Source organism: Scyliorhinus canicula, chromosome 17 (assembly GCF_902713615.1).
Source record: "Scyliorhinus canicula chromosome 17, sScyCan1.1, whole genome shotgun sequence".
Lineage (NCBI taxonomy): Eukaryota > Metazoa > Chordata > Chondrichthyes > Carcharhiniformes > Scyliorhinidae > Scyliorhinus > Scyliorhinus canicula.
In genome coordinates this window covers 121,913,920-121,933,971 of record NC_052162.1, presented here as the reverse complement: position 1 = coordinate 121,933,971, position 20,052 = coordinate 121,913,920, and the positions used below count along the sequence as shown (strand labels likewise).

The 20,052-nt window shown below is 47.5% G+C and overlaps 2 protein-coding genes and 1 pseudogene across 2 annotated transcripts in view; 1 reads left to right on the top strand and 2 right to left on the bottom strand.

The window, feature by feature from the left end:
* Window positions 1-20,052, bottom strand: part of LOC119951818 (zinc finger protein 239-like) — a 295,099-nt gene that overhangs the window by 195,084 nt on the left and 79,963 nt on the right. The gene's annotated exons all lie outside the window — the stretch shown is intronic.
* The window catches only part of LOC119951781 (zinc finger protein 271-like), a 44,575-nt gene that overhangs the window by 12,806 nt on the left and 11,717 nt on the right, over window positions 1-20,052 (top strand). The window lies entirely within an intron of this gene.
* LOC119952369 lies at window positions 10,614-12,066 on the bottom strand (annotated as a pseudogene).

Genomic DNA, 20,052 nt, shown 5'->3' with positions numbered 1-20,052 from the left:
GCCACCGTGCTGCCCATCGGTCATTAATTTCTAAACAATTTGTAGTTAAATACCCAGGATTAAAACAACCGATTTTACATATTCGCACACTCATTACCTGTGTTAACATTTACTCAGTGTTGATAATGCATACAAAACGAATATTACTTATAAAATAACCTAGTTTCAAATGGTGACATTGTAAACTGAGAATGTTTAATTTACCTCCTTTCAAACAGTGAAAGGGTTTTGATGCTCAGCAACCCATACAGACTAACTCCTATTGCCCTTTTTTTGTCAATTTAGAATTTATTTATTATCCTTTGCATATTAGTTACTATTTTCACTTAATTCTATTGTTAAATAAATTTAGTGTACCCAATTATTTTTTTTCCAATGAAGGGGCAATTTAGCGTGGCCAATCCACCTACCCTGCACATCTTTGGGTTGTGGGGGTGAGACCCACGCAGACACGGGGAGAAAGTGCAAACTCCACACAGTGACCCGGGACCGGGGTCGAACCTGGGTCTTCAGCGCCATAGGCAGCCGTGCGAACCACTGGGCCAGCTTGCTGCTCTACTTAATTGTTATTTAACCAATCAGATCTCAAGAGCAATTATATAGTGGCATGGTAGTTTTAAGAGAAGTCAAATCATCAGACAATGCTATTTGTGTAGAAGGTAAGTGTAACACTTCACAAACTGTAATTCAAAGGGCAACAATGAGGTCTGAATGAGTTAACCATTTCCACAAAAGGCAAAGCCTTTAGATCTGCATTGCCACTGTTGTGACAGAGCAATCTTGGAATTATTGAAGCCTCTAGAATCGTTGGCTGTGACTTGTGATATCTCTGTACTTAAACAAAAGCACAAAGATACACTCGGCCTGGAGCCAAACTAGTTAATTTGGTTTAGATGTATCTGTCAATTTCAAAATCCAGTTTAAACTCCCAATTGACTTAAAACTCAGTTTTGCAGAATATAACATATTAAAAAAACTAGAAACACCAAAGGAAATTCACATTCTTTACTAAACACACACTCATTCATCCACGGAGACCTCCAATCAGACAAAAGGATTTCAAAGCATTATACTTTCATTCAATCTCAACAAACTGAAAAATAATTAGAATTTCCACAGAAAATAAATGAAGTGGATTAGGACAGTAGTCTTCATTGTTCTTTCTTCAAATCTGTAATTAAAACTCAAAGAAAAGATAAATTCTCTTGCAAATATATATAGTAAGTTTAAACTCTTCTGCAGCCACAGGGGCTTTTCCATTGCTCGAGAATCACCACTCTCCTGCTCGAACAATCGGTTTAAATCTGGTCCTGCTCCTTAACCTAATTCAAAATACAACTACATACATACATTAAACAAGCAACTTTGAAATGACTAACAAAACCAGACCAGAGAGTTACCTTAGTGACACAGGCACCAGATAGATTCACAGACAATGAAAAATCACACACACAAACATGCAATCAGCAACTTAGCAAAGGGCGGGATTCTCCGACCCCGCTGCCGGGTGGGAGAATCGCCGGGGGTCAGTGTGAATTCCGCCCCCCCCCACCCCCGGCCGGGTGGGAGAATCGCCGGGGGTCAGCGTGAATTCCCCCCGTCCCCCCCCTCCCCACCGGGTGGGAGAATCGCCAGGGGTCAGCGTTAATCCTGCCCCCGCTGGCTGCTGAATTCTCCGGCACCAGGGATTTGGCGGGGGCGGCAACTGCGCCGCGCCAGCGGCTGTTGGCAGCGCCCCCCCCCCCGGCGATTCTCCGGCCCGTGATGGGCCAAAGTCCCGCCCGTTCTATACCGGCCCCGCCAGCGTAAATTGGAGTTGGTCTCTTACCGGTGGGACCTGGTGGCGCAGGCGGGCTCCGGAGTTCTTGGGGGGCCGCGGGGGGATGTGGCACCGGGATGTGCCCCCACGGTGGCTTAGCCCGCGGTCCGGGCCCACTGATCCGCGGGCGGGCCTGTGCCGTGGGGGCACTCTATTCCTATGTGCCGGCCGTGTATGCCTCCGCAATGGCCGGCGCGAAGGTGAAATCCCTGCGCATGCGCGAGGATGACGTCAGCAGACGCTGACGTTCCCGCATATGTGCGGACCTACGTCGGGCAGCGGAGTCCCTTCCAAAGGCCTTCCATACCGGCCGGCGGGGCGCAAACCACTCCGGCGCCATCCTAGCCCCTGACGGTGTGGAGGATTCCGCACCTTTGGGGCGGCCCAATGCCGGAGTGGTTTCCGCCACTCCACTGCGCCGTTTCTGCCCGCTCCGCCGATTCCCGACCGAGTTCTCTTTTTCCCCACTGCCAGCTCTGAACGAGTTGATTAAAGCCTGAAAACTAACTTTTAACCTTATATTGAATAAAACTAACCATTACACAATTTTTTCAGATATGCATTCAGAATATAATTTGAACCCTTTCCAAATTGATAATATAGCTTTTTTGTTGAAACGCAGAAGACATATCTCCCCAATATATATCTGTCATCTTTATCTATTGCTTGATCCCCAAAAGCTCCCATCATATCCCTTTGGAAGGAGACTGGAAACTCACCAGACTGGAAATGCTGACCTCTTTTTCCTAACTTCTAACATTAAGGTGCTCCCAGGGCACCGACTTTCACACTGACGTCTAAAACCTCATATCCCAAGACTCACTAGTCTCTGATTTGTGTTTGAGGATAATCCCAGACTATCCACAGCACAAATGTTCACACTGACTTCTTTTAAAACTCAAATTTCCACACTGACTTTTTCTAAAACTCTGTTTCCATACTGACTTCTTTGAAAACTTACATTTCACTGACTTCTTCAAAAATTCAATATTTCCAAAGGACTTCTTCGAAAACTAATATTTCCACATTAACGTCTTCCAGAACTCATATCCCCCTCCCCCCTTTGACACAATGGATTCCTCGAGGAGCCTTTTGTCACTGGCCACTTTCCAAAAGGTGGTTTGAATATCCTTACCTTCTTCCGTGAATTTTAAGGATCCCGGTCCCATTTGCTATTTCTCCACTCACTACTCATCAGTACGATATGGAGAGCACAGTGGATTCACGCCAATACTAACAAATTACTGACTACAGGACGGTTAACGCTACCAAACAGAACAGGAGGAGGTGGGTAAACCAGCCACCACCTGGTGAGAGAAGCGCTGATGCAACTGTTGCTGCACTTTTTAACCTTCAGGGTCTGTACTCTACTTATTAACTTTGGCTCCCAGACCCTTTCTAATTTACTGTAGTACCCACTTGGGTCATTTCTCACTCTGGAAGCTCTGTCATTTCTCTCTCTCCTTATTCTCCCCCTCTCCCTGGGATTTCTCACAGGTGTGTAGGAATCCTCTGGGTTTAGGGGTCCGGCTTTCACTAAATTCCCCCCCAGAGGTTTTACCCAACTCCCTTGACTATCCTAGATCTAAATAGGTAGTTTGTTCACCTCGTATTACAGACACCCGGTTATAGCCCAATTTTACCTGTCAAAATCTGTATTAGTCCTTCACTCACTGAAGACTGGCCGTTACGTGGGGCAATCTGCCCTCTTAATTCAGGCTCAGACAGATTGTTGGAGAATACTAGGTTGAAGGTTCGACTTCGGAGCAATATATCAATTATCGAAGGAACGTCTGAGGTGCCAAAATGTTATACCTTTAAAATCTCTGGTGCGTTCGACCAGTTTACGACATCAAAAGTATTACCCAGATTCCCTTATTTGCGAGATGAAAAAAGGACAAAACAGGGCAGCACGGTAGCACAGTGGTTAGCACAGTTGCTTCACAGCTCCAGGGTCCCAGGTTTGATTCCCGGCTTGGGTCACTGTCTGTACGGAGTCTGCACGTTCTCCCCGTGTCTGCGTGGGTTTCCTCCGGGTGCTCCGGTTTCCTCCCACAATCCAAAGATGTGTAGGTTAGGTGGATTGGCCATGATAAATTGCCCTTAGGGTCCAAAAAGGTTAGGTGGGGTTACTGGGTTACGGAGATAGTGTGGGCTTGGGTGGGATGCTCTTACCAAGGGCCAGGCTGGCGCAGACCCGATGGGCCGAATGGCCTCCTTCTGCACTGTAAATTCTATCATTCTAGGAAAACAGGTTCACAGTTTAGCGCAATTTTATTCACAACTCAACAAAATATGACTCAGTCTCACAGCTGAGCTTTGGGTTTTGCCCACACTTAGTAACGGAGGCTGGCAGGCTACGGCCACTCCATCTGGATGCCTTCTCTGGGTTCCAAATCCAGCGTCCTTTCTTCTTGTGATGATTGTGCCTGGGGGACAACCAGGTTATTGCTGAAGATCTGTTCGATCCTTTCTTTATACTGGTGAGCGAGGATTGAGTCATTGGTATACGCCCACCACCGGCCATTGTCCTAGCCAGACCCCAACCTGTTAATGGGAAAGACAGGATATTCCTGTTTATCCATGGTGATTCAATCAAGACCCATTGTCCTCTGAAACCCCCCTTGTCTGACCAGCCATCAGCTCATTATGGAGTCTGATGGCTTCTTTTGTCTGTTCTTCGTCCTGCGGCAAAGCTGATCACCTGTGTCTGGAAGTTTGTTACATATTCATAGACTTGGAATGGGTAATCATAAAGTCCATGTAACAGTAACAGGTCTGTGCCTTGACTTGGGTGCTTTTGCAGATGGTCAGTATCGATTCCAGCCAGGGTTTCATGAGACAGTTTCTGTTCCTGGCCTATGTGTATCTTCTCAGCCTGTTTTCAGTCCCACAATAAAATAACCCCAGAATCTAGGGTACGCAGGCGAGGTGAAAGGAGCACTTTGCGGGACATCGGATGATTATTTGGTTGTGCAAACTCGGTCCTGAACTCGGTGCAGCTGGCGGAGACAAACAGTTATGCCTCCTGGGTAGCCGCGGAAGTCGGAAAAGGGCTACAATATGGGGTATATGGGACGCACTGGCTTCCATACATTTACAGGGAGAAGAGCTTCTGTGAGTCCTGGACGAGGTATCTGTGGGTATAATTAACACCATTCAAGCACAAGCAAAGGAAAGGGCCTGTGACACTCTTGCAGGAGATTCAATTGACAGTATCCGGGCTGACAGAGGACTTTAGGTTCGGGACAATCCCACAGCACTTATTCACCTCCCTATACAAAATAAACCTCCTTCACATCCACAGGGACAGGAACAAACTGGTGGTTACCAGGTCAGGCGGTGGACCCACTGAGGAAGGAATAAAGTTTAATCTAGCAGTCCCCCAGGAAAACCCATCCAAGGGAACCTTTAAGGACAGCTCTAGGTTTGAGTCATTGGGAACCGTGCAGGAGGGTTGGGTTTACTGGACCGGATCTAGACGATACTGAGCACATCATAATGACCTGGCACATATGAGCACCGCAGAATGCTGTTCCGATTCGGCACATTACATAGTGTGTACCTGTCGGACTCTCGAACCCTTGTCAATCCACAGCAACGTTACGGTCAATGTTATGCCACTGAAAGAAGCTTTTAAGCCCATACAGGTCGGTCCCACACAGCCGGAGGTGGGGATAATCGCGGGAGGCCTCCTATGTGGTAGCAGCCACAGCTTCTGTCTGCAGGTAACGGACTCGTTAACACTGAGGGAATTTCACCTCCCCGACGTACATCAGGCTACCTATTTGGGGCCTGGTGGGATGACTCACTTTACATGGACAAGACACCAGGCAGCACAGTCCGATAGGCTATGCACGGAGCAACAGAGCTCGCTCAGGAGAATGTCAGGGCAGTCGACAAATCAGATAAGGAAAGGAAAGATCCAGGTGGGCTCAGCTATCCAGACCATCATTCAGGTGGGACTCTCCGGAACACAACATTGGTGGGACATATGTGTTCCCGGGGCAGCAGGCAACCGACTTACAGACGGGTGGGAGGTAATCCGAATAGGAATGACTGTCAGTACAGGCATAATGCTGGTATGGGCAACGGTTATGTGCTGCCACAGCGTAAGTGGAGAAAACCTTAGACTGTCCTCCTGCAAATCCCACTAGTCGCCCACAGGGAGCGGTGTTATGGACCAGTGTTTAGAGAACACCAAAGTGTATCATGGAGTTCACCTGACCCACAACTTTTAACAGAGAGTGTGGTTATGGGGAACACTTTACAGGTGTGGTGCAACAGAGAACTAAGAATATTTTTAAACAAAAACAATGTTTATTCTATGAATCCCATTAACATTTTTAAACACAGACAATAAACATCTTAGCAACCATCAACTAAAATACTCCCCCCAAAGAATACAGTACTCTATAAGTAATCCTTAATCTTTCCTTACAACACCCAGAAGACAAAAGGCGCTTTTTAAAACAGAGATCAGATTTAAATTCACTGCTGAGAGCAGTTATCACTTTGAAATCCTCAAATGATCTGGAGACAGTCTTTAAATTGCAGAGAGAAATCCTTATCCAGCTGTTTGCTTTTCCTGCGGCTATCCAGCTCTCAAAGCAAAACTAAAATACACTAGCTGCCTGCTCAAAAACAAAAGTGTAAGACAGACAGCCCAGCTCCACCCACACTCTGACATCACTGCAGCTATCTGACAAACACCCATTTCATAAAGGTACACCTACTACAGCTATTCGATAAACACCCATTTTTTACTCGCACATGACATATGTAAAGGTCTCCATTTTCTCATCAAGACTTCATTTTTACAGTAATAACACTCCAGTATGCACTCAGATTCCTCTTCTGTGTAAGCTTTCTGATACATCCGTTTTATTTCTATATCTTTCTGTTGTAACTCCGCCAATTTTCCTGAACTAAAAATATCCGCCTCATCCTCCACTTTACTTGTTCTTTTCCAACAATCTGATCAAAAATGTGTCTGATAATTTAACTTCAACTTCATCTTCACTCTGATTTCTCCTCTTGTCTTAACCTGTGACTTTATGACCTTGTTACTACATAATCTGGAAAAATCCCAGGATATTCTTCCTTCAACACTTCAGTTGTCTGATTTTCCACTGGCTTATCAACCACAGTAGACGTCACTCCCACATGTGATCCAGCTATATCATTACCCAAGATAAACTGTATTCCTGGACAAAATAGTTTCTCTATTACTCCTACTACCACTTCACTACTCTTCACTGGACTTTGCAACCTTACCTTATATAATGGAACACTACTCTTCTCACCCTGAATTCCACATATTACCATCTTTACTGGCAATATTTTTCCTAAACTACATAATTCCTCATCCCTTACCATTAAAGATTGACTAGCCCTCGTAACTCTTAAAATTGTGACTTCTTTACCTGCTCCTTCTGATACATATGAGTAAACTTCACCCACACAAGTAAATTCTTTAAAGAGATCTGGCACCTTCTTATCAATCACCTCTTGATCAGGCTGTACAATCTTTTGTACCTCCTTCACTTCACTTGGGCTTTCTTTCACCACTTTAACAAACCCCACTGTCTTCTCCTGTTTTACCACATCAGCCTTCCCAGTGCTTTTCTTCAACCACCAGCACTGTGACTTTACAGTTTATTACAGTGAAAACATTTGAAACTTTTCATTTCTCTTCCACCCTCCTGGATTTCTTTTTTAATCTGAGGTGCACTCTCCTTATTATCTCCTATCAGATCTCCTTTACCTCGAACACTTGAGTATTTCTCTTTTCCCCAGTTTCTATCCCTCACCGGCTGAAACTGATGTCGGAAACCAAGCTTTGATTTATGAACTGATCCATAATCATCTGCCATTTCTGCTGCTAACCTCGCAGTTTTAACCCTCTGCTCTTCCACATGAGTTCTCACTACATCAGGAATTGAATTTTTAAACTTCTCCAAAAGTCTAATTTCTCTGAGAGCTTCATACGTTTGGTCTATTTTCAAAGCCCTTAGCCACCTATCAAAGTTACTCTGTTTGATCCTTTCAAACTCCATGTGTGTTTGACCAGGTTCTTTCCTTAAATTTCTAAACCTTTGTCTGTCGGCTTCAGGCACTAGTTCATACGCACCGGAGATGGATTTTTTCACCTCCTCATACCTCCCAGATACCGCCTCCGGTAGTGATGCAAACACTTCACTAGCTCTACCTACCAGACTAGCCCTACCTATCAGCTTTGTTTGAATCAGTAATGCCCACATGATCGGTAGCCATTGAATTTGTACAGCCACCTTCTCACATGAAATGAAAAAGGCTTCTACCTCCTTCTCATCAAACCGTGGCAATGCTTGGACGTATTTAAATAAATTCCCACCAAGCCTTTGACTATGACGCTCTTTCTCTTTATCCTCATCACTATCCTCCAACTACATTTCCCTTTACATAGAACATAGAACAGTACAGCACAGAACAGGCCCTTCGGCCCTCAATGTTGTGCCGAGCAATGATCACCCTACTCAAACCCACGTATCCACCCTATATCCATAACCCAACAACCCCCCCTTAACCTTACTTTTTAGGACACTACCGGCAATTTATCATGGCCAATCCACCTAACTCGCACATCTTTGGACTGTGGGAGGAAACCGGAGCACCCGGAGGAAACCCACGCACACACGGGGAGGACGTGCAGACTCCACACAGACAGTGACCCAGCCGGGAATCGTACCTGGGACCCTGGAGCTGTGAAGCATTTATGCTAACCACCATGCTACCGTGCTGCCCACAAAATCCGCATTACATCTTTACAAAATTTACATCCGCTAAATTTAACTGACTGTCATGTTTCATGGCCTTTTTCTAAGTTCAAACTCTCTCTCTTTTTCCCTTTCCTCTCTCTCTTTTTTTTCCATGATCTGTATCTCCCTTTCCCTTTATTTTTCTCTCATTGCATATTCAAGCTGCTTTAATTCTTTTTCATGTTCAAGTTGCTTGATTTTAAACTGACTTTTTGCCATTTCTAATGAGTCAGACTGTATCTCAGGCAATTTAAGTACCTTTTCTTTTTGTATTCTGTCAGGTAATGTTAACTGCAATGTTTTTGGGAAATCTAAAAGCCTATTTTTAGTCTCTGTTCGTAAGAGACTGCGTGTGACCGTCTCCACCTCCAAAAATTTCAGAACCTCTGAAAGAGCCATTGTGCACAACACACTCCTACTGAAACTGGTATACCACACCTGAAAAGCAACCACAATATGCTCACCCCTCACTGCCTTTAAGTTCACAAAGTCAACCCAATAGATAGATTTTTATCCCCCTCGAGCTCCCAATTTGTTATGGGCCAGGGTTTAGAGAACCCCAAAGTGTATCATGGAGTTCACCTGACCCACAACTTTTAATAGAGTGTGATTATGGGGAGTACAAGGGCCCACTTTACAGGTGTGGTGCAACAGAGAACTAAGAGTATTTTAAACAAAAACAATGTTTATTCTATGAATTCCATTAACATTTTTAAACACACACAATAAACATCTTAGCAACCATCAACTAAAATACTCACCCCAAAGAATACTGTACTCTATAAGTAACCCTTAGTCTTTCCTTACAACATCCATAAGACAAAAGACCCTTTTTAACACAGAGATCAGATTTAAATTCACTACTGAGAGCAGTTATCACTTTGAAATCCTCAAATGATCTGGAGACAGTCTTTAGATTGCAGAGATAGAGCCTTATACAGCTGTTTGCTTTTCCTGCGGCTATCCGGCTCTCAAAATGAAACTAAAATATACTGTAGCTGCCTGCTCAAAAACGAAAGTGTAAGACAGACAGCCCAGCTCTACCCACACTCTGACATCACTGCAGCTATCTGACAAACACCCATTTCATAAAGGTACACCTACTACAGCTATTCAATAAACACCTATTTCTTAAAGGTACTCGCATATGACAGCGGGAAGGGAAAAGGTCAATGGCTGTTACTCCGAGCGGGTGGTTGAGGACACTTTCCGTGATCTGGAGGCCAGGCCTCCCGAAGGATCCAGCACCGTGTCCTCAATTATGATCGAGGAAGGAGAGCTTCCATGAGGATAGGCAACGATATCCACAACGTATAGTTTATTACACAAGCGGGGTGCACCAGAACAGATATTGGTTCATGGCAATCTTGGGTCTATTTTTGATCCAGGGGGGCCTGTTGTGGGAAAATATCGGGGCCCATGTTTGTCTATATATATATTTATTCACATGTCCATTCACATCTCCGTTTAATCATGTGATAAATGTACAAACGCACAAAGGCAAGTCATACCTCACTAGAAAATAGGGACAGGTTAATTCAGACATCCAGGCAGGCAGCAATCAACACAGGCCATCTACACCCACAATGGCAAAAGTCTGAAAAACCCATTTGAATTAGCAAAATAATCAGGGAAACTGCACTGAGACAGACAGACTGCTCAGAAATCCAGAAAGATGGTTATCTTCGGATGAACATGGAGGGGAGGCCGTTAACACCACATCACAGTTAGAACAACCCTTTGAAATGCTAAATGGGGGCCAAGAATCGGCCGGAGATGCAATTATCAGGTTTGTTTCAAACAATTTCTGTACTTAATGTGATTATACGGACCATCCAGCATTCAATAAAACAAAAAATCTATGTTTTTTAAAAATAAATTTAGTGTACCCAATTTAAATTTTCCAATTAAGGGACAATTTAGCATGGCCAATCCACCTAGCCTGCACATCTTTGGGTTGTGGGGACGAAACCCACGCACACACGGAGAGAATGTGCAAACTCCACACGGACAGTGACCCAGAGCCGGGATCGAACCTGGGACCTCGGCGCTGTGAGGCAACAGGGCTAACCCACTGCGCCACCGTGCTGCCAAAACAAATCAATGTTAATATTAAGTTTTACATTTATCCAACTATCTGTACTCTGTAAAAACAATTAACATATCAATACGACATCGGACAGTTCAACTGGTCATTGCAATGTACAATGGGGGAGAGACAGAGACTCGTTGGGACCTGCAGCATTCAGGCCCGAGCCTCTGTATGTCCCACATACATGTGAAACAAAGGCTTTTCCTTAAAGTTCACCACAGTCTCCAGGACTCAACTTTAATTCCCTCCAACACCAACTGTCAGAATGAACAAAATGCCGTCCTGGATGTAACTGAAGCAGAAACAGTAACAGCAGAATCCAACCCGTTATCACTTGTGAAGTTTTTCGTGACTGAGTAAGCGCCAGGAAACACAGAATTCCTTCCCACACACAGAGCAGGTGAACGGCCTCTTCCAAGAGTGAACTCGCTGGTGTCTCTGCAGGCTGGATGAGTAACTGAATCTTTTCCCACACTGAGAGCAGGTGAACGGCCTTTCCCCAGTGTGAACTCGCTGGTGTGTCTGCAGGTGGGCTAACTGAGTGAATTTCTTTTCACACTGAGAGCAGGTGAACGGCCTCTCCCCAGTGTGAACTCGCTGGTGTCTCCGCAGGCTGGATAACTGACTGAATCCCTTCCCACACTGAGAGCAGGTGAACGGCCTTTCCCCAGTGTGAATTCGCTGGTGTATCTGCAGGTGGGCTAACTGAGTGAATCTCTTTTCACACTGAGAGCAGGTGAACGGCTTCTCCCCAGTGTGAACTCGCTGGTGTCTCTGCAGATTGGATAACTCAGTGAATCCCTTCCCACACTGAGAGCAGGTGAACGGCCTTTCCCCAGTGTGAACTCGCTGGTGTGTCTGCAGGTGGGCTAACTGACTGAATCCCTTCCCACACTGAGAGCAGGTGAACCGTTTCCCCCAGTGTGAACTCGCTGGTGTGTCCGCAGGTTGGAGGAATCACCGAATCCCTTCCCACACTGAGAGCAGGTGAACGGTTTCCCCCCAGTGTGAATTCGCTGATGTCTCTTCAGGCCGGATAACCGAACGAATCCCTTCCCACACACAGAGCAGCTTAACAGCCTCTCCCCTGTGTGAATGCGTCGATGAAACTCCAGCTTAGATCGGGCACTGAATCTCTTCCCACAATCCCCACATTTCCACGGTTTCTCCACGTTTTGGTTCTCCTTGTGTCTCTCCAGGGTGGACAATCGAAACCTTACCGACACACAGAACACGTGTACAGTCCCTCCCCGCTGTGAATGGTGCAATGTTTTTTTCAGACAGTGTAACTGGTTGAAGCTCTTTCCACAGTCAGTGCTCTGGAACACTCTCACCTGTTTCTGTGTCCCAAGGAATCAAGTGATTCTGTCAGATCAAGACGTGACATTTGAGATTTCTGTCTGTAATTCCTCCTCTTCTAATATCCTGGAAAAACAATTGACAAAAGTCATCACTGTCAGTACAGGACAGGAATTCAAAACAGACAATTCTGCTTCCGATGGAACATTCTTCCCTCTCTCTTCCCAAACGATGTAAATCTCCATCCCACAGACTCTCCCTCCATTCTCACTCTGCTGTATCTAATATTCACCCTCCCAATTCTCCTGAAGGTGCGGATTCAGGCTGATTGACAGATCCCTGCTCACTGCTTCCTGTCCTGGACACAGTGACCATAACAAATAGGAGCTGCAGTCAGCCATTCGGCCCATTAAACTTGCTGAACCCTTTATTGAGCTCATTGGCTGCGGTGTTTTAAAGCCTACCTGGCGGAAGCAAGCACAGCCGAAACAACAGAGGAGCAGAAACTGATCCTACTGCACGCGACGGTGAGCCACAGAATCTCTACTCAACTAAACTGCGCCGGTTCGTATACTGAGGCCCTAGCGCTACTCGACAAAATGTATGTAAGGCCTGTAAATGAGGTCTACGCGCGACACGTGTTTACTACTTGCCGCCAGCGGCCTACGGAACCGCTCGCAGAATTCCTGAGAGCTTAAAACTTTATCTAGTGACTGTAATTACCAGGCGGTTACTGCGGCAGAACATAGAGAACTTGCTGTACGCGATACCTTTGTTGCGGGCCTTAGGTCAAATTACGTGCGCCAACGACTGCTGGAAAAGGGTGCCCTAAATCTTGAAGCGACTGTTGAACTTGCTACCACTATGGAGGTCTCCTTCCGCAGCCTCACCTCGTTCCCCGCAACCCCGTCATGGGGCCCCGACCAGCGACTCCCCCAGGCCTGCGCCACGCGGCCACCCAGCCACAATGCTGCTCCAGCCTGCCACTTTTGCGGCCAGGATCAGCACTCGCGTCAGCACTGCCCGGCCCACAACGCGACCTGCAGAACCTGCGGGCGAAAAGGACACTATGCCAGAGTGTTTCTGGCGATGAAAGCCCCAGCCTCTAACCCTCCCACGGCTCAAAGCACTCGTTCCCTGAATTCACAGGCCCACAGGCCCCGAAATGCTGCAGCCTGTATGCCGACTCCGCCCCCGCCCGACATATGCGACTCATGGGGGCAGCCATCTTGGCAATCCTCCTCCATGCGGCCGGCCATGTGCGACTCATGGGGACAGCCATCTTGGCAATCCTCCTCCATGTGGCCGGCCATGTGCGACTCATGGGGGCAGCCATCTTGGCAATCCTCCTCCATGTGCGACTCATGGGGGCGGCCATCTTGGGATCCATCCCCTTCAAACTCTGAAACTCACCTCGACGACTACGAACTCAGAGGGCAGTCATCACGGGGCCACTCCAGCACAGCTGATAGAGCCGCTGACGACCCGCAACTCAGCGCAGTCACCCTGGACCAATCACGCCCGAAGCATCTGCGAAACTCGCTGGCGGCGGTCCAAATTAACGGGTGCAGCACGCCGTGCCTTTTCGACTCCGGGAGCACTGAGAGCTTCATACACCCAGATCTGGTAAGACGCTGTTCGCTCCCCGTTTTCCCCGCGCGGCAAACTATCTCCCTCGCTTCGGGCTCCCACTCTGTCCAGATCCAAGGGCACACCGCCGCGACGCTCACAATCCAAGGCGCTAGCTATGCCAAATTCCAGCTCTACGTCCTGCCCGAACTCTGCGCCCCACTCTTATTAGGCCTTGATTTCCAGTGTAATCTCAAGAGTCTCACCCTCAGTTTCGGCGGACCCCTACCCCCACTCACTATCTGCAGTCTAGCCACGTTGCGAATCTCCCCCCCCCTCCTCTCTTTGCCAACCTCACCCCGGACTGTAAACCCGTAGCCACTCGCAGCAGGCGGTACAGCCTGCAGGATATGGTGTTCATCTGATCGGAGGTCCGAAGGCTTCTCAGTGAGGGGATCATAGAGGCCAGCAACAGCCCCTGCAGAGCTCAGGTGGTGGTCATCAAGACCGGAGAAAAATTCCGTATGGTTGTCGAGTATAGTCAGACCATAAATAGATTTACGCTCCTTGACGCGTATCCCCTCCCCAGGATTGCAGACATGGTAAACCAGATCGCCCAACGACCTCTGCCACCTGGGGGTCACCCGGCTCGCCCACTACATCAAAGACCGAAATCTGCCTTTTTCCACTGAGGAGGTAAAAGCCGTCACCAGAGACTGCTGGATCTGTGCAAACCGCACTTCTATAGACCAGACAGGGCCCACCTGGTCAAGGCTTCTAGGGCCTTTGAATGCCTCGCGATCGATTTCAAAGGGCCACTCCCCTCAACTAACAGGAACGTTACTTCTTAAACGTCATAGATGAGTTCTCCCGCTTCCCATTTGCTATCCCGTGCCCCGATATGACCTCCCACACAGTCATTAGGGCCCTGCATAGTATTTTCACCCTATTTGGATTCCCCAGCTACGTGCACAGCGACCGAGGTTCGTCCTTCACGAGCGACGAACTGCGTCAGTACCTGCTCAACAAGGGCATCGCCTCGAGCAGGACTACCAGCTACAACCCCAGGGGGGTTGGAAGACCGTCCTACTGACCCTCCGGTCCAGGAATCTCCAAGTCTCCCATTGGCTGAACGTCCTCCCAGATGCGCTCCACGCTATCAGGTCCCTCTTATGCACAGCAACCAATCAGACCCCTCACGAGCGGCTCTTTTGTTTTTCCAGGGGCACTACCACGGGGTCTCTCTCACGGCATGGCTGAAAAAACCGGGCCCTGTACTCCTCAGGAAGCACGTCAGGGCGCACAAAACCGACCCCCTTGTAGAGAAGGTGCACCTGCTTCACTCCAACCCCCAGGATGCCTTTGTCGAGTTCCCTGACGGCTGTCAGGACACCGTATCCCTCCGGGATCTTGCACCCGCCGGATCCAGCATCCCCTCTATCACTACAGATGCACCCCTCATCCTAGACCCCACCCAGCCGCCCCCTCAGGCTCCCGAGCCCACTAGCTCGCTGCATTGGTTCCGCACAACCCAGCCGCCCCCTCGCGCTCCCGAGTCCACTAGCTCGCTCCACCTGTACCGCGCGCCCGCACCAGCTAACCCCCAGCGCCCCCAGTCCCCAGTCGAACCAGACGTGTATGGAGCTTGGACGAGATCTTCCCTGGAGTCCGCCATCGTACCCCAACCCACAACACCCGTCCAGCCACCGCAGGAGGCTGCAACCCCGGTGCTCCGCAGATCGCAGCGGACAGTTCGACCACCGGACAGACTCAATTTATGAACCACCACCCTCGCCGGACTTGATTTTTTTGTAGGGGGTGAATGCGGTGAATGTAGCTCCGTAATTCACACTGTATTGTATATACATGAGACCATGCATTTGTAAGTGGAGTTGCGTTGCCCGACCACTAGGGGGAGTAGCGCTGGGAATGTTTAGGAGTTTGTACAGGGCTCTACCCCCTGGACTGCTGTATAAATACCAATGCTCAGAGCCAGTCATTCAGTTCATCGAGAGTTCAACGCGGAACAGGCTGGCTCTGTTGTAAGTAGATTAAAACCACTGTTCATATCTTAAAGCACGTGTCTTGTGAATTGATGGTTCCATCAATCTTCACTATCTCGAAACCTATCAATCGCGAAATGGAAAATACTTGCTGACAGACGTCTGGAGTAGAGAATTCCAAAGCTTCACCGCATCCTCGAATGAAGAATTCACTCCTCATCTTCACTTTCACTTAATTTTCCGACCTGTTCCCCATGACACTCAACTCCCTCGTCAATCGGAAATCTGTCTAACTTCACGGCACCGAGGTTTGATTCCGGCTCCGGCTCACGAATCTGCACATTCACCTCGTGTCTCCGTGGGTCTCATATCCACAACCCAAAGATGTGCCGTGCAGGTGGATCGGCCAAACTAAATTGCCGTTTAATTGGATAAAAATTGAATTGGGTACTTTTAAGTTCAAAAATGTTTTGGTCAGGGTGGGCAAGAGTCACAATCCAATCCAGTGACTATCCACATGTGCTTCGTGTAAGGTTGTGGTCAATGCCCACCCCTCCACTTTTCATCCCAGTCCAGGAGGTGGAGACTGGGCTTCGATCGGGTAATGGCGGCCGCAGCTCCCAATATCCCCCATGCTGGAGAATTCGCTCCATCTGCCATGCGGGCAGATGGCCCGGAACTGCACATATCCAAGGGGAAAAAAAAATAGGGTACTTCAAATTAAAAAAAGAAATCTGTCTAACTCATCCTTGAATATATTCAATGACCTCCAGACTCCACTGGCCCCTGAGGAAGAGAAATCCCGAGATTAACAACCCTCTGAGGTAACAGATTACTGAAAATATATGACGTAGTTATAGTTCAATATTACAATACGAGAAATAAAAATTATATGTACTGTACAGAACCATAAATAATATATCTAATCTGTACCATATAACAACACTTGACATATCTCTGGCCGATATTAATTTATTGACCCTTAAATGTTCACTGATGCTCACTGAATCACAAGGAGGGACTGTGGTGACCAAGCCGGCCTAGTTTTAAGCTCCATTAAAATTGGATATCCGAAATTAAAGAATTAGACACTTTAAATTAAACTAGTCAGCACCAGCAAATGGCCTGCTGAGAATTCGAACTTGGTCAAGTTCGAATATACAGACTCCGACATGTCTGGAACTGCCCTACCAACTCGCCATCAACAGATCATTGCACTCTATTCATTGCACAAGCCCATTGTCAGTGTCCCAGATCGAGCCAGGCTCTTGTGCACCCAGAACAACAGGTTATGTGCCAGCAAACAGCACAGAGGTGGACACCTGGGGGTGGGGCCCAGTCTCCTGTCAAACAGACATCAAGAAACCCATTGGCTGTTGGGACCCTCTCCCGCGATCTCATTGGCCAGAAGCCAGAGTAGTTTCTGGAAAAGGCGGGGAGGAAGGAGGATAAAAATAGATGTCCAAAGCACACCAGCAGCGAAAACCTGATGTGGGAGATGACCCTGACCAACCCCAGACTGACCAGAGAAGGAAGGAGGGAGGAAGCTGCCAGCGAGACTAACTTAGTGATGATGGACCAGAGAGGCTTGAGGATTGGATCTACAGTTCAATCCAATCACCTTTGGGGGTAGTAGAGCTGAATCCTGGCTATTTCTTGTATACAAACTTGGGTTAATTTACGGATTAACTTTGTTCAATAAAGATTGTTGAACTTGTATTTTGTCCTTTGTTCTCCTCACTATTAAAAGACACCTGGGTAGAACTTTGATTAAAATACTGGTTGACATATCTGAGGTTTTCCAGATACAAAAGGATGCCCTATTGTTATTGCTCTTCCTCTCTTTCCCCTCTCCTGTACAGACAGGCTGCTTGTGGTGCCAGAAACTTGCCTCTGTTCATACTCCCTGGAGGAACCAGCCTCATCAGCCTCCAAAATGGAATACCGATTAGCGAGGGGGACCCCAGGAGACTCCTGAACTGTTTCATAGAATTTACAGTGCAGAAGGAGGCCACTCGGCCCATCGAGTCTGCACCGGCTCTTGGAAAGAGCACCCTACCCGAGGTCAACACCTCCACCCTATCCCCATAACCCAGTAACCCCACCCAACACTAAGGGCAATTTATCATGGCCAATCCACCTAACCTGCACATCTTTGGACTGTAGGAGGAAACCGGAGCACCCGGAGGAAACCCACGCACACATGGGGAGGATGTGCAGACTCCGCACAGACAGTGACCCAAGCCGGAATCGAACCTGGGACCCTGGAGCTGTGAAGCAATTGTGCTATCCACAATGCTACCGTGCTGCCCAAACTACCTGCCTCTTTCTCTTGGACTGCCTGGCAGTCACCCATTCCCTTCCTTCCTCAGGTTCCTTCAGCTGCGGTGTGACCACCTCTCTAAACATGCTATCCACGAGGCTCTCAGACTCGGGGATGCTCCACAGCCGCCGTTCGAGCTCTGAAACCCGAGCTTCCAGGAGCTGCAGCTGGACACACTTCCTGCACACAATGCTGGTCCCGGGAACTGGAAATGTACCTGGATTCCCACATGGAGCAAGAGGACCAAACCATGGCTTTGTGCTCTCCTGCCATGAGTAAACCCTTTAAATTAAATTTAAAAGAATACTATATATTTAAACAATAAATCAACAAAGTCCGTCCCCTTATTATGTGGAGACAGTGACGTAGTGGTATTGTTGCTGTATTAGTAATCCAGAGACCCAGGGTGATGCTCTGGGGACCTGGATTCGAATCCCACCAGGGCAGATGGTGGAATTTGAATTAAATAAAAATCTGGAGTTAAAAGTCCAATGATGACCATGAAGCCATTGTCAATTGTTGTAAAAACCCATCTGGTTCACTCATGTCCTTTAGGGAAGGAAATCTGTCATTCTTACCTGGTCTGGCGATCATGTGACTCCAGCCCCACAGTAATGTGGTTGTCTCTTACATGTCCTCAGGGATGGGCAATAAATGCTGGCCTAGCCAGCGACGCCCAGAACGAATAAAGTAAATATAAAACAATGACTTACAATTTAATATAGGATGAAAAATACCCACTAGGAATGGTGAATTTCCAGCTTCAGTGGGGGATATGAATCCTTTCCCACATTCCCTATATTTCCATTGTTTCTCCTTGCGGGTGTCTTTCTGCCTCTCAACATTCAATTCATTTGTTGAAGCCTTGTCCACACACAACTCGTGTTGGGTCTTTCCCTGCACCAATTCGTTATGTTTTCTTCAAGCTATATAACTGATTCAAGCTCTTTCCCATTCTGTGCTCTGGAACACTATCAGTCGGATGTGTGTGTATCTCAGTGCTTTTCCAGTCAAATTGATTTATAAAATTTTCTGCAGCAGACAATAGACAAACGTTTATCCAACAATTAAAGGCTAATGAATAGAGCAGATCTGCAGCTAATGTTTGGTGTGAGGTTTCTGTCTGCAAATCCTCTCCTTCTGATATCCTGGAAAAGGAGTTTCAAAAATGTATCACTGTCAGTACAGGATAGAAATTCAGAACAGACAATTGTAGTTTCTCAGGAACATTCTTTCCTCTCTCATTCCCCAAATGGTGTAAATCTCCATCCCACACACTCTCCCTCCATTCTCACTCTGCTGTATCTAATATTCACCCTCCCAATTCTCCTGAAGGTGCTGATTCAGGCTGATTGACAGATCCCTGCTCACTACTTCCTGGCCGATATTAATTTACTGTCTCCTTCAACGTCAGCCACCTGCTGGGGAAACCAGAACCTTTAATTGTGTGAGAGCCTGAATCAGCCAATAGGAATCATTCTGCTCGGCGGTGACGTCACTGCATTGCAGTGCGCAGGCTCGGCGCAGGAGCCCCGCTGGGTCCCCACTCATTGTTGTGCCTCCTCGAGACAACGTTTCCAGGCAACCGGCTGACGTCTCCGGCCAGAGCGAGAAGCCGCTCGCCGGCCTCCCTTCCCCCACTCGGCCAGCGACTACGCATGTCCAAGGGAGAGGGGGGAACTGAGTATGTGCGAGGGAGTCCCCACCCCCTGACCGTCCAGCATTGGTGTTGACCAATGGGAAGAGTTGGACGACCAGAAGGACTCTGGTCCTGTAACCAATGAGAGTGATTGAAGATTGAGCTTCACACAGGATGAAACATCCTCCTGTCTCTAACATCTGTGAGTAAAACACTTTCTTTTCTCCCCCTTTCCATTTCTTTTCTCATTCTCACCTTCAATTGGTCACTTGCAGCAACTGAAGGGAAAGGAAGTGAAACCAGGGAGGGTGCAGACTCTGGAAAGGCAGACTCTGGAAAGGTTGGCCCAGGTCTCTCTCTCTCTCTTAAAGACATTGACACCCTTTGCTCCCTCAGCTTGACACATTTATTTGTCTGGCTAAAAGGATGGTCTCTTTCCCAATGTTCACAATTAAAGTGCTGATTTCCCCCAAGATGGCTGACATTTAAGGTGACAGTAAATTAATAT